Here is a 16,439-nt window from a genome sequence, read left to right on the forward strand (position 1 = left end):
TGAGTTGCATCGATCTGGTGGATTTCAAATCCTTATTGTTTTATCCGAATTGGTGTGTTGGTGTTGCTCCTTTGCTAGAGTAGTCTGTATTTTGGGGAGAGAGATTTGTGCTTCATATTCAAAGGGGGAGAATAAGTTTGGTTATTTGATTTGTATTCTTTGGCATTGTTGTCAAAGGGGGAGAAAGGTCATGTGAAAAGATACTTTATCTATCTTGACCTTAGGGGGAGTTTGCTAGTGATATCTTCTTTCTTTGCATTAACTATTTTTCACATTCATATGTTGTCATAAATGCCAAAGGGGGAGATTGTTGGATATGGTTGGTCATTGCTATTGCTAGGATATGTTGTTGTCATTGATGTCAACATATTCCTATGATTTATTCCTGTGTGTTTGGGAAGATTTTTTGATATGGTTTGGAGTTCTTTGTTTTACCGGATTGTTTGTATTCCCTCCAGTATATTCCGGTGTGATCAGATCTGGTGTTGATCTTTTGTGATATTTTTTTGGTTGGTCTTGTGTATCTTCTTTTCAGATGGTTTTTGATTTGGTTCTTTCCAAGTTATCTTTCTTCGTGATAGTTCCTAATTGGTTGTGTTCTTGAGCTTCTAGACATTGACAGATGAAGATTTGAAAAAGTGGTGTTGGTGCAGTTGTTCCAGATGATTCTAACATGTTTGCTGGTGTTTCCTAGTCATTTCCTTTTTTTTGGTGATCTGCATTGATCGGTGTGTGTTTCTTGGTGGTTTTCATCAACCAGTATTGATTTGCGTGTTATGCGATATTTCTGGTGGTGTAGTGTGTTGTGGTTGATCTTAGTGTGATTTCTGGTGGAGTTGATCATTTGGGATTTTGAATTAGGTCCATGTTATGTCATGTAAATTATTATATTGGTCTGACGGTCGATCTTTGTATCATGTGATGTAATTTTTTAATTGAGGGTTGAGGGTTTATCCGACCTTGTTATGAAGGTTGATGATTTGTATATATAAGTGAGTTATTCATGTAGTTTGAGTGTCGATATTGTGTCTGCATTATCAAAGAGAGGTGTATGTGTGAAAAAGTGATTTATCTTTTGGTGTTGAGTTTGAGGTGAGATTGGTGTTGCAAGGCAGACATCTATGCTTAATCAAAACTGTAATCAGGCATTTGGAGATGCTATTCTTTTAGTTCATTTCTTTCGGATTGTAGTCTGAATCTTATTGTAAGTGAGTGAGACTTCCCTGAGGGTTATAGCCTTCTGAGAAAATATATTTTGAGCAGTGAGCTCTAGGAAGTGTGCCTAAATGCATGTACATTCCCCATTGTAATATTTTCACATACTACTACAGAGTATCATCTTACTGTGGGTAGGTTCCCACCATGGTTTTTCCCTTAATCAGGGTTTCCACTTTAAAAATCTAGGTGTTGTGTGTTGTGTTGTTAATTTGCTTATCTATTTATTGTTGCAGTTGTTAGATCTATTATTGTGCTTAAAGTTTTATATTACAGTGAAGACTGATTCACCCCCCTCCCCTCTTAGTCTTCCTTCTTGGCTACTACTAATAGCACCACAATCCTCTGAAAGTTGCATGCGTCAAAAAGGGTTGATTCATCTTTATGAATGGAGCTTATTTTGAAGAGCACAACCCCATACCCATTTCTTGCACATAGAAGGAAGGGGAAAAGGGTTGGGAATAGGGGTTTGCCTAAGTCAAACCCTAGTTTAGGAATTAACCTTGAATGAAATATTACAAATACTTGAAATAAATGATGGAAAGGTATACCTCAGATCTATAATGAATGATAATGATGCTTTGCTTCTTGAATGTAATCACAAATGTTGTATGAAAATGGCATGAACATGACAAAACCCTAATAACACACTTGCTTGCAAATGAGTGATATAATGTTTCTCCACAATTGATAGATAAAGAATATGCAGCCTTGAAGACCTTTAGAAATGCTTGATGATGAATGCTTCAATGATTGATTGCTTGAATTTAGTTTGCATTATGTTCTCCTATCTCCTTGCCTCATGCCCAAAATAGAGGGGAAGACCTTCTTATATACTTGCTCATCATCAAACATATTAATTTTTCAACATAGGCCAACACAGAGAGGGTATTCTTGCCCAAAATTTGGATAGGGCAAGGGGTTTAAATTAGGACACACCTAAGGAGGACCATGGCATGGTGCCATGGTCCCATTGAGGAGAAATGCACCATTCCCTAGTCCTACCCCATATATGGGCCAGGGTTAAGGTGATATGCAAGGTGAAATATGATATAAAGGCTAATTTTGCATGGTAGAGACATAAATAGGTCCAAATCAAGTGTGAGGATGCAGGCCCTAAGGTGAGGGCCCCAAATGCAGTCAAAATTGCAAAGGATGCAATTTTAGGACTCTGTAAAAATTGAATCCTAACAATCTACCATAACAACTGCTCCACTTCTAGTGTGTAGGAGGAGGGCTTTTATTAAAACACGAAATCTAAGAAAACTGAAAAGAATAGGGCTCTGTTCCAAACTTGCACACTTTGAATCTTTTCCTAAATTTTCTCTAGCACTCAACATGATCATTAATGGAAAAACAATAGTCCCTCTTGACTGGTCTTAAGGATTTTTAAATAACTCAAACAACTGGTACTCGTGTTGTAAGAACTTTGACTCTTTCCCTGCCTTGATGTCTAGTCTTCTTCAAAATTTTGCCACACTTTTGTTGATGATATTTCAATCTTGTTTCAGAAATAGCATTCACTCACATGTGTAAGAATCATATGTTGATGTGTGATTTGACAAATAAGAGGTTTAACACTTGTGAAATTCATGTGTAAAATGGGTAGTGTAGATTTTGTTGGAAAAAAAATAAATGATTAATATTTCATGGGAGGATTTTTTTAGAAGTGAGATGTGTTAGGAACCGGGAAGGACAACTAAGAGAGGGGGGTGAATCAATTGCGAAGCAGTTGTCAATAAATTACAAATCAAAACCAATTAATCCAACTTGAAACTTAGTGTTGGTAAAACAAACTATAATGTCGATAAAATAGATTAACAGTTATAGCAATACCGGTATAACTTAATGTATGAAACAGAAAGAGAAACAACATCCACAACACATGACACAAATATTTTGACGTGGAAACCTTGTAAGGGGAAAAACCATAGTGGGAAACCTCACCCACAATCAGATGATACTATTGCAGAAAGTAAGTGTATACAAATGGGGTCTACACATGCAGAAAGGCCAACCACCTAGAGCTCACTACTCAATCACAAAATAGGAGTCACACTGACTACAATTGGATAGTTAAATCCAATAACAATGTACTACTTTAGAATAGCATCTATAATGCTGGATTCAATACCGGTTTAAGCTCTCACCATGAGTGCCAAACACCTTCATAACCTTTACTTCAACCTTCAGATAATGTCTGTGTGATTCACACAAGGATCTACTTATTTATGCTCTTCAATATTCGCACACACTCATAATGATGATCTTCAATAAGATCTTACAATTATTTATACAAAACCTAAGCCCAAATGTTAAGGTCAACTTACTAAAGATATTACAATTAAATCAATTATAAATAAGTCTTGATGCGATACAATATGTCAGGTCAATACATTTACACATTAACCAATCAATAAACCATTTCCAAAATGCGTCGTGTTGATCTAGAAGAGATATCATGTATCAGTCCATAACCTAGACCTATCTGCTGGTAAAGGCAAATCTGTCAACTCAATTAGACCAATAAGAAAAACACCAAATCCAAACATCCAATCCATGTCTTTGACATAACCAAATGATCTCCAGATGATACCAAGTCATCATCAATGCCGGTGAACCATATATCTTGCTAGTGAACATATATTGGTGACTGTGCATAAGCCATTAACCATGTTGGTTCAACAATAACCATAGTGCCAAATCAACAATGTAGACCTCCAAGAAGATAAGTGTTGACATCAATGACAAAACCAATGCAACACATGACGAATTCATCCATAATATCAACAAGATGAATGTGATAAATGATTAATTAGACTAATCATGCTTTGAATTATGCAAATGGACTAATTAATAAAGTAATTAGTTTTAGTTAACTAATCAATTGAAGAAAAAAAATTAGATAATTAAATTAGTGGGATGCATTTTTTTAAGGACGGGAATGTGAAAGGTAAGCTTGATTGAATAACATGAAATTACATAATTAAAGGTGGAGCATTGAGAAAAAAGGAGATAATGGATAGCTAATTAGTGCAAGGAAAATAATAGAAAAGATTAAATGAATAGTTAATCTTATTTAATTAATACTTAAAAGCGATAAAATCAAGTGTAGTCAATTGTGGAATATTTTGGGTGTCTACACCCCCTTTAACTAAACTAATTATATTGTGTCACATTTTGGTTACTTAGATTTCCCAATTATACATGCACATGATATGGTATTGTTTTAAATGTGAATCCCTCAAGCCCCACAATCATGCTACTTGAATCTATTTTCAAACCCATCCAACAATTGTGTGAAAATTTTAAAAGTCACACCATATAAATATAGATGTGACATCTAAAACTCCTAAATTGGACCACTTTAATTTTTGCAAGTAACCTTTTGTTTCCTTCTATAACCACAATGGAGCTAACATTTGATACTTTCTTAGGATATCACGCATAGTTCAATGATTATTTTACAATGATGCACACATTGATTTGAAACAGTTAGGTGTCTCATTTGTAGAATAGTTAGGTGCCTCCCACAAGGAGTATGAGGTAGTCCCATATTTCTATAAGCCATCTGTAGACCCATATATAGACCGCTTGACATCATGGACTATAAAATAATTTTTTTTCTTCCTTTCTTTTCAAAGAAAAACATTATCACATAATAATATTTGTCATTTGTACCTATCAAGTAGCTATGGTACACACTTCATTTTTAAATAAGATGATAAGGACCTAAATCATTAATAATATTTCACACCATTCTCATTTCCAGCCACCTCTCTTAGTAAAAAATTGCTCACATGGAGTCATTCTATATATATTATTAAAAAAGTATAAGCTAGGATATTTAGCACAAACCATAAAATTGATTATAATAATTGTACCTTGGTGTGCAATGGGTATGCCGAAGAGGTAAGGTCAACTAGGGGAAATTGGTCACATTTTTTGTATTAACTTGTGTAGTGCATGAGATCAATTGGTATGCCATTAAGAAAATGATGTTGTTTGTGCAAAAAAAGTCTTACTCGAGAATTGATAGCCTCAAATCCACTTTGCACCTACTTACAAGGATCTAATCATAACTAAAACAAAACCTTTGAATTAAGAAGATAATCAAGTTCCATTACCAACAAGCTCATGTTATGTTTACAGTTGAGTGAGAGGGAGATAGAGGTCGAGATAAGGATAAAAAGAGGGAGAGATAGAGTGGGGAAGAGAAAGAGAGAGGGATAAAGAAATATAGATATAGAAGAAGATAGAGATATAAATAGAGATGGGGATGAAGATGGATAAAGAGGTGATAAAGAGAGAGAGGAGATAGGATTTTATAAATGTGCAAACTCAAAAGATAAATAAAAAGAGAAAGAGAGGGAGATAGAAAGATAAAGATAGAGATAGAAAGTGATATATAGAGAAAGGGAGAGATAAACAAATATAGATAGATAGATGGATGAAAGAAGAAATATGGAGATATATATAAAGAGGAGAATAGATATGATTATAAAGGTCTATTAGGAGGGATAGCTTGAATAACACAAATGGACACTGAGAGGGGGATGAATCGGTGTATTTTTAAATTTTTTAACTATGTGTGCTAATACTAAGACTGCAAATTAGTTAAGAATACACACACGGACATAAAACAAACCACAACACCAAATTTATGAGGAAAACCCAAAGTGGGAAAAACCTTGGTGATAATAGTTGATGGAGTCTACTGCTCCAATCCAGCCTCCCAGTAAATAATTTTTAGGGCACCAACACAAGGAACACCAACCCCAGAACTTTGGGGCATCAACCCAAGGAGCACCAACACCTGATTTTATGAGCACCTACTCAAAGGAGCACCTACCCTTGATTTTATGAGCGCCTACTCAATGGATCACCTACCCTTGCTCTGAGCACCCACGTAGAGATTTACTGTGATTGATCAAGTTTACAATGCAATAATAAAGCCTTGTTACAAATGAGTTTTGTAACACTTACAAAATTCTCATATCTTGAGAATAACTTTCTATACCTACTGAAGTTTTTCTTTTGTTTCTCCTCCTTCCTCTATCTAGTTGTATTATTCTCTCTACTACAAAATTACTCTCCAGAATGCTTTGTTCTTTCCCTATTTCTGTGGATGTCTTCTTCTTCCTCTCTCAGTTTCTAAAAATTACACTCTTTCAACTCTCTATAGCAATACCCCTCTCTTCAACACTTCACTACTAATCAACAATAAACTTGTAGAGTTGTCTTTATTTCCACCTCTATCTCTATCTCAACAACCACACCTACTAATTTTGAATCACATTTATAGTCCTGCACCATTAGCTTTGCATCGAGGAATGTTTTTCCCTTTAATATTGTAATTAATTCATTTTCCTTTCTGGGATATAGTCTGCAGTAGATTTGATTTCTTTCTTGGATCAACCATTTACATTAAATGACTCTTCTTTGTCTTTCTAAAAGTTCTATGTACTGAGTTGCTATTTTTAGCAACCCCAAAATGCCTAGTAGCTTTTATTTTTCCTCTGTCAATTTCCTCGATCCCATCAACCATCTGCAACTCAGACACCATTAATGCTTTCTTCATCCTCTATCAACCTACCTAGACAAGATCAACAACTAGAATATTGAAATCCACTATCACCAATATCTACATATTGGATTTGTTCTTTGTTCATTAGGGAGCCTCATGTCTTCATATTCTTCATCCAGATCAGATGGTCAAGGTTGGCCAGCTTCCACGTAAACCTCTTGTGCAAATAGACATGTGCAGGTGTCATCAAAAGTCTTCATAACCGACTTCCAAATCACCTCGTCAACCATAGTCAACCACCACGTGGACCATCGAAAACATAGATTAGTTGGATTTCATACTATGACTAATCTTAATGTTATGTGCATCACATGTATGCCTTCTTGATCTACCCATGCGGGATAAGCTTTTGTTTGATCTCAAGAAGCCTCCCCTTTTCTTTGTTAGTCTACGTCACGTATGTGTAGTTTCTTAACCTACACAAGATAAGCCTTTGTCTTTTGCCTTATTTTTTCCTTATCCTGCAGGCATCTTCATATCCCATCTTGGTCATGTGGGATAAGCAGACCCTTCACTTCTTTTTGTTTTCTTAACCCATGGGCCCACCGACATCATCCTTCTCTCGTGTGAGATAAGTGTCTTCAAGTAATATTCCCTTTAGTTTCTTATCCCACACAAATTTTCACTGTTGGCTAATATGATGCGGGATAGAGGGAAGCCCAATTCCTTCCTTTTATCTCTTAACCCCGCATTGTCACCTTTCACATGTCTGTCATGCCATGGGATAGGTGGAGTCGCTATGCCCAACCTGGAGTTATCCCGCATGAGCATCAAGCACACACTTGCATGGTGCAGGATAGATGGGGAACACATTTCCCCTTTTCTCTTTGTTTTTCCTTATCCTACGGGCATATTCTCCTCTTTCCTTGGTCACGCGAGACAATGAGATGCCTTTTCGTTTGTGGTCATTTTTGACACCATGGGATAGGAGGGATCACTTTGTAAACATAAGTTATCTCGCGTGACTAGCACATGACCTTTTCCACAACGCAGGATAGCGAGTAGTTCCATATTTGTGTTATCCCATGAGGGATTCAATGCTCAACCAACATGCTATGAGATAAGGGGAACACCATTTTCTTTTTAATCAAAGTTATCTCGTAGGGTCTCTTCCCTGCACACGAACACAACATGGAACCCACAGATACACGTGAGGCAAATAATTGCTGCCACATATAAATCATGACATACAAACCACAACACGTGACTTGATGACTATTTCCAACATGAACAACATGTGAAGATGATGAATCTGGTCAAAACCCCTTTAGCATAACATGATGTGTTATGCGCAATAGCACAACATAACCTACTTGTTATGTGTGAATGTTGGTTGCATCACTGTAACCTCCCTTGACATCCTTTTGACATCAATGACAATAATGCTGACATAGGAGGAGGGAGAGACACGAGGGAGAGGGATAGATAGAGGGAGAAACATATAGAGATATAGGGGGTGAGAGGAAGATAGAGTGAGAGAGGAAGAGGAGAAAAATAGATAGATATAGAGATGTAGAGGGAAAGATAAAGATATAAAGACAAGGAAAATAGAGGGAGATATAGAGAGGTCAATAGAGGAAGAGAGAGAGATAGAAATATGTGTAGATGGTGAGATAGAGTGATAGAGAGATAAAGATATAAGGAGATATAGAGAGGGGGGAGAGAAATAGAAATAAAGAGATAGAAAAATAGATATGGAGAGAGGAGAGAGTAAGAAAAAAATGGGGAGATAGAGGAAGAGATAGACATATGTTGGAAGAGAAGGAGAGAGACGAACCAATTTTATATCTTTACTATATTTGCTTAATGATGAACAGTTAGGTAGCTATTGGTATTAGTTTGGTAAATCTATTTTGGAGACTATTTGATAAGCTACCGGTACTGGTTATGAACTATTTTTGGTGAGGTATTTTCAGATTGGTGAAATTTGGTAGTTTATTGTTATCATTGATTCACCCCCCCCCTCTCAGTGTTAACAAATTGTTAATGTGAGGATCCGGTTAACACTTGGGGGGGTAGGGGTGAATCAGTGATAACAATAAACTACAAACTTTCACCAATCTAAAAACACTTCACCAAAACTAGTTCATAACCAATACTGGTAGCTTATCAAATAGTCTCCAAAATAGATTTACCAAACTAATATGGGTAGCTACTTAAGTGTTCATCATTAAGAAAATATAACAAAGACACCAAATGAACAATCCATCCACAACATGAACACAAGGATTTTCACATGGAAAACCAAATGGGAAAAACCACGGTGGGAATTGGTACGCACAAAATATTTGCACTCTTTTGGAATGCACCCTATTAAAGGCCTAGCCCGATTAGGAGCTTTACAACAATGCTCGGTTAAGAGCAGATCCTATTAGGAGTCACCCAGTGAAGGGATTTTAACCTAAGCTTTGTTAGGAGCTCTACCCTATTAGGAGTAACTCATAACATAATGACAAATGAATAGTACCCAACCGGTACTGAGAGGGGGGTGAATCAGTACAAGCAAAAACACACTCTTGAACTGATTTGTCTGCAGACACTATGCATTGACAGACAAATAGTGACACCAATCCTTAAACAGAGTACAACCAACAAAACCTAGAATAACTAAGACAAGCATAAACTGGTTGACACTTATCTTCTCATACAATCTAACACTTCAATTCCATTTTACCTTAATGCATGAACAGGTAATCTACCATCATAGATATACATATAAGCAACTAGATCAACATGATTCATTGCTAGACAGAAAACAATATAGCATCACATGAAAAGGACACCACACATGACACACATATTTTTCATGTGGAAACCCAATTGGGAAAAACCATGGTGGGTATGAATACCCACAAGCTTTTTTTTTTAAATCTTTGGAAGTCTGCTCTATTAGGAGCCTTGTCCGGTTAAAGACTGATACAATAGGTTCTGTTAGGAACCAATCCTGTTAGGGATCACCTAGTTAAGGGATGGCTAGAATATCCGGTTAAGGGTTAAACCCTATTAAAGGTTACCTTGTTAGAGGATTTCAAGAACTCAATGGTTTTGAGTCACCCTATTAAAGGATTTATATCAAGCCTGTTAAAGCTACCCTGTTAAGGGATTTCTCAACTATTGAAGTGGTTAGAAATCAACAGGTAATACAATGATTAGGTAACAGCACTCAATGCCAATGTAGATCCGCTTAAGCTCCTCTTCACCTTCTGCACTTACACTCTGTAGGTATCACTTCTCTCCTTTGGTCTGGCAAGAATCACATATCTCTTCTCTTGGATACACACACACAACTTTTGCCAACAACCCTAGAAAGAGTCACAACATCGACCTTATAGGAAAATAGATAGGTTGGTAGCATAAACCCTAAACCCTAAACCTATTAGGTTAAGGAATTCAAATGGTTCAATCCTGACCATTGAGCACACTACATTAATCTCCATCATTCATTTTCCACTGATTTTATGGTGGCTGATAACCCATCACATGTTATCACTATTTACAGACTTCGCACATTCCTGAGGTAGGTAGGAACAATCTCCTTCATGCAAGATCCTTCACGCACACAAGGCTTCACGTGGCAACACGATCTGTTCTTCGTTATCATGCTAACTCATCATACAAAGTCACTGGTTGAGCCACATAGGCTTGAAGCACTTCAATCAGAAACCCTAAAGTTGAGATTACCAACTGGTAGTCATACAATGCTTCCATGTGCCAGTTCCCATAACCATATGCTGGTTCACCTTGAACAAGCACACCACTTCACTTTGGCACACATGTCAGTTCACAATGTTATACCGATTCTCACATATTCCAGTTCTCACCTCTTCAGCATATTGACATCAATGACAACATACAATGTCATTATGTCCTTATATTGGTTCACATAATGCCAACAGTAACCTTGCTAAAGGATTTAAACCCAAATTAATGAGCCACTCGGTTAAGGGATTTACAAGATCAGGCCTGTTAGGACCTACCCAGTTAAGGGATTTCAATACTACTACAACTATTAGGAAAAAATAGATAAATGATCTGATCAATGCACTCTCTACTTGCTAATACAGATCCATTTTAGCTCCAATATGCTTCACACATGTAGACATCTCAATCTAGTTCAACACACTCTCCTTCTCTGATCACCAACACAATAAACCTTCTAAAACTCGACCTAAATAACCTTTACAATTAGGTTGGTTACATAACCATAACTCATCAATAAGATACATTGAATTTACATCATAGATCATATCTGATCATTAAAAATCATTACAATTAATCATATATATCATTACAACAAATTTTAAGACAATTACAACCATTGAATGATCATAACTCATCACCCCACATTGATCTGATAAGCTATCAAACCCTTATCATATTCTGCTAAGCACTTCATTGTTTCCCAAGAAATTCAATCCTTATATGTGCTAAAATAGCATCTTATCTCTTCACATGGATTTTGACACATCATCATCAACTTATGAACATGAAAAGATTTCCTACCAAATCATAAATTATCACCAGTCAAAGGATCTTGATACCGGTTCTCAAACCCTTCACTGAATATACAAAAGTCAATTACAAACATGACTTCCAGTTCTCCAAACATGATGTGGTTCTAGTCATAGACTCATTACAATGCCATAAGCATACATTTCAAACCACAAGACCTAACATGCACTCTTTCTCTCAGAAAGTGATACTTCAATTCAATATGTTTAGTCCTAGCATGCAGTACCAAGTTCTTAGAAATGTTTATAGCACTAGTGTTATCACAATGTATGATCACCGGTTCAGTCATATCCTACTTGAATCCTTCCAAGACATGTCTCATCCATATAGATTGTGTGCAATTCATGGATGCAACCACATATTATGCTTTTGTTGTAGACTGAGAAATACAAGTTTGTTTCTTACTAGTCCAAGATACTAGTCTACCACCTTGAAAGAATGTACCACCAGTTGTGCTCTTCTGGTCATCTACATTTCCTACCCAATTAGCATCAACAAATACCTGCAAAGAAAAATTGCCTCTGTATGGATACCACAATCCATTATCAACTGTCCCTTTAACATATCTGAATATCCTCTGCATTGCTATCATATGTGTCTCCTTAGGGCTCTTCTAAAATCTTGCTACTAAACCAACTGCATGGGCAATATCCGGTCTACTATGAACAACATAATGCAATTTCCCAATCATGGATTTGTATTCCTTCTCATCCACTAAGGGTGAATCATCTTCTTTAGACAATCTGCAACTTGTAACCATAGGTATTCTAACCAGTTTACAGTCTTCCATTCCAAAGGTCTTTAACACTTCCCTCACATACTTAGACTGATAGATAAAAATTCCACTTTTCAGCTGTTGGACCTGCAACCCAATGAAATTTTGTATCTCACCTATTAGAGACATATCAAACTCTTCCTTCATCTCATCTCTAAAAGTCATACCCATATCATCATTTCCTCCAAATATGATGTCATCAACAAATACTTCTGCAATCAACATCTTGTCTCCTTCAGTCTTCAAATAAATATTGTTGTCCTCACTGGTTCTCTAAAATCCTATCTTTATCAGATGTACATGAAGTCTCTCAAACCATGCCCTTAGTGCTTTATTTAATCCATATAAAGCTTTATGCAGTTTGCATACCATATCCTTATCTTCTTTCAATGCAAACCCATCCTGTTGTTCAATATACACCTCTTCTTCAAGAATACCATTCAAAAAATGCTGACTTTATATCCATTTGGTAAACTTTAAAATATTTAAAGGTTGCAAATGCAAGTAGCATTCTAACAACTTCAAGCCTAGCGACCGATGAAAAGGTCTCTCCATAATCTTCATCATCTTCTTGTGCATACCCTTTGCATACTAGTCTTGCCTTGTTTCTAACAACTTCATCATCTTCATTCAACTTGTTTCTAAATACCCACTTTGTACCAATCACATTTTTATCATCAGGTCTAGGAACAAGTGACCAAGTGTTTTTTTTCTCAATTTGATCAAGCTCTTCATTCATTGCCTTTATCCAATCATCATCCTTAAGAGCTTCTCTCAGTGTCTTTGGTTCAACTGTGGAAATCAGACATGCACTTTCTCTAATTTGTCTTCTAGTCTGCACTCCAACATTCTTGTCACCTGTTATCTGGTCTTTAGAATTATTTAACCTTACATACCTAGGTATAACCTATTCTGGTGCAATAACCTCTTCTTGTTCTTCATCTTCTATCGTTTGAGCATCTTCATCTGCACTATTCTGCTCAACATCTTTTTGCACTTCTGGCTCAATAATCACAAGTTTTTGTTCATCATCTGCTGGATTAGATTTGCTGGTATCATCAGATTCATCTGAGTATTCATCAACTTTTACATTCACACTTTCCACAATCTTCTTTGTCCTTTTGTTAAAACACTTGAATTCTTTGCTCTTAGTAGAGTAGCCAAGGAATGTTCCTTCATCACTTTTAGGGTCAAATTTATCAGTATAATCATCTCTCTTTATAAAACACCTATTGCCAAAAACTTTGAAATAACTAACACTAAGAGTTCTACCATACCATACCTCATAGAGTGTCTTGTCATTACTTTTCTTCACTAGTACTCGGTTCAATGTGTATATTGCAGTGCTAACTGCTTCTCTCCAAAAAATCTTAGGTACATCTCCTTGTATCAACATAGTCCTTGCTACTTCAACAATGGTCTCATTTCTCCTTTTTCCAATTCCATTCTATTGTGGTGTCCTTGGAGTAGATAACTGACTCTTTATTCCATTTTCATCACAATATCTCACAAACTCATCAGACGTAAACTCTCCACCCCGGTCAAATCTCAGACACTTAAGATTCTTATTGGTTTCCTTTTCTACTAAGGCCTTGAATGCCTTGAACTTGCTCAAAGATTCTAACTTTTCCTTCAGAAAAGTAACCCACATCATTCTAGAAAAATCATCAGTAAATATCATGAAATATTTGTCACCATAAAAACTTCTAGTCCTCATAGGACCACATAAGTCAGTGTGCACCAAATTTAGAATATGCTCAGAAGAAAAAGATTTGCTCTTAAAAGAAGATGTAGTCATTTTACCCAATTGACATTCTTTACACATCACATTGTCTGGTTTAACAAGTCATGGCATACCTGTAACCATATTTGACTTGCTAACCTAAACCATATTATCAAAGTTCACATGACAAAACCTTCTATGCCATAACTAGCTATCTTCAACCTTAACAACCAAACAACTATTTACACTAGCATTCAGATGGAATAAGTTACCTTTAGTTTGTTTACCAGTAGAAATCAATTCTCCTCTACATCCTAAGATCCTGCACACTCCATTCTTAAACTCAAGATGATAACCTTTATCATTCAACTGACCAACACTCAACAAGTTATATTTCAAACCTTCAACCCAATATACATCATCAACATTACTTTTACCATTCAAAGAGATAAAACCTTTACCTGTTACCATACAAGGTGAATTATTTCCAAATCTTACTACACCACCATCAAATTCTTTAAGAGAAATAAACTTGTTCTTATCACCGGTCATGTGGTGTGAGCAACCACTATGAATAATCCATTCATCATTGTTGTCAATGTGAGATACTAAAGCCTTCCTATCAGATAGATCTTCCTTAACAACAACAAAAACAATCTCCTTGTTGTCTTCATCCTCATATTCCTCATCAATAGCACCTTCATCCACTGCAACATAACACTGTTTCTTTCCTTTTCCCTTATATTTTCTAAACTTTTCCTTTTGATCACTATTTGGACAATTTGCAGCTATGTGTCCTATCTTGTTACAAAAGAAACACTTAAGAGGAGGTTTGCCTTTGTACTTACCAGTGCCTCTAGGAAGTCTTTTTGCTAATAGAGCTTCAAACTCCATCAAATTATCTTCATCATCCACATCTGCTTTTCCACCGCCAAGATGACTTGACCTTCATTCATTACTATGACAAACATCTTTCCCTTTTCTCACTGGTACACTAGATACAAATGCTTTGGAAGCATATTTTGTCTTAGGTACACTATTATTAAAAGTATTCAACTCAAAAGCAATGAGCTTACCAATCAAAGAATCAATAGTAACCTTATCATTACTAACTAACCTCAACTCTTAAATAGCAGACACTCTAATGGCATAGGCAACCAATAGGGTTCTAAGCATTTTTCTCACCACAATGTCTTCTTCTATAGTACCACCAACACTTTTGATTCCATAAACAACTTCCTTTATCCTCTGTCCATACTGAGTAATATTGTCTCCTTCCATCATTCTCATATCATCAAACTTTCCTCTAAGGCTCTCTTCTTTAGGCTTTTGAACATGCTTATCACCACCATAGATTAATTCTAACTTCTCCCAAACTTCAAAACAGTTTGTAAACCATGGACATCAATATATTTAGTTTCAAAAAGTGTACTTACAATGGCTTCCAATGCTTGAATGCTTTCCTGCTGCTCCTTAAGATAATCTGCAGTCAAAGGACTGGTAGGAGGTACATACTTAGTAATAACATGCTGCTAGAACTGAACACCCATACCTTTGATGTAAATCTTCATTCTATAACTCCATATTCTATAGTTGTCCCTAGTGAATTAGGTACCCTCCTTCTTCATCATCTTCGGATCTTTACCTCAAGCGGTTAGGCTTTTGCACAAAGAGGACCTAATCCTCGAATACCAATTGTTAATGTGAGGATCTGATATACACTAAGAGGGGGGGGGGATAAGTGATAATAATAAACTACAAACTTTCACCAATCTGAAAACACTTCACCAAAAATAACTCATAACTAGTACCGATAGCTTATCAAACAGTCTTCAAAATAGATTTACCAAACTAATACCAGTTGCTACTTAAGTGTTCATCATTGAGAAAATATAGTAAATACATCAAATGAACAATCCATCCACAACATGAACACAAGGATTTTTTACATGGAAACCCAAACGGGAAAAACCACGGTGCGAATTGGTACCCACAAAATATTGCACTCTTTTGGAATGCACCCTGTGAAAGGCCTAGCCCGGTTAAGAGCTTTACAACAATGCCCGGTTAAGAGTAGACCCTGTTAGGAGTCACCTGATGAAGAGATTTTAACCTCAGCTTTGTTAGGAGTAACCTTGCTAGAGGATTTAAACCCAAATTAATGATCCACCCGATTAAGGGATTTACAAGATCAGGCCTTTAGGACCTACCCGGTTAAGGGATTTCAATACTGCTACAATTGTTAGGAAACAACAGATAAATGATCTGATCAATGTACTCTCTTCTTGCTAACAGATCCATTTCAGCTCCAATCTTCTTCATACATGCATACATCTCAATCTGGTTCAGCACACTCTCCTTCTCTGATCACCGACACAATAAACCTTCTAAAACTCGACCTAAATAACCTTTACAATTAGGTCAGTTACATAGGCCTAACTCATCAACAAGATATAATGAATTTGCATCATAGATCATACCTAATCATTACAAATCATTATAATTTATTATACAGATCATTACAACGAATTTCAAGACAATTACAGTCATTGAATGATCATAACTCATCACCGCACATCGATCTGATAAGCTATCAAACCCTTATCACATTTTGCTAAGCACTTCAT

Source organism: Cryptomeria japonica, chromosome 6 (genome assembly GCF_030272615.1).
Source record: "Cryptomeria japonica chromosome 6, Sugi_1.0, whole genome shotgun sequence".
Lineage (NCBI taxonomy): Eukaryota > Viridiplantae > Streptophyta > Pinopsida > Cupressales > Cupressaceae > Cryptomeria > Cryptomeria japonica.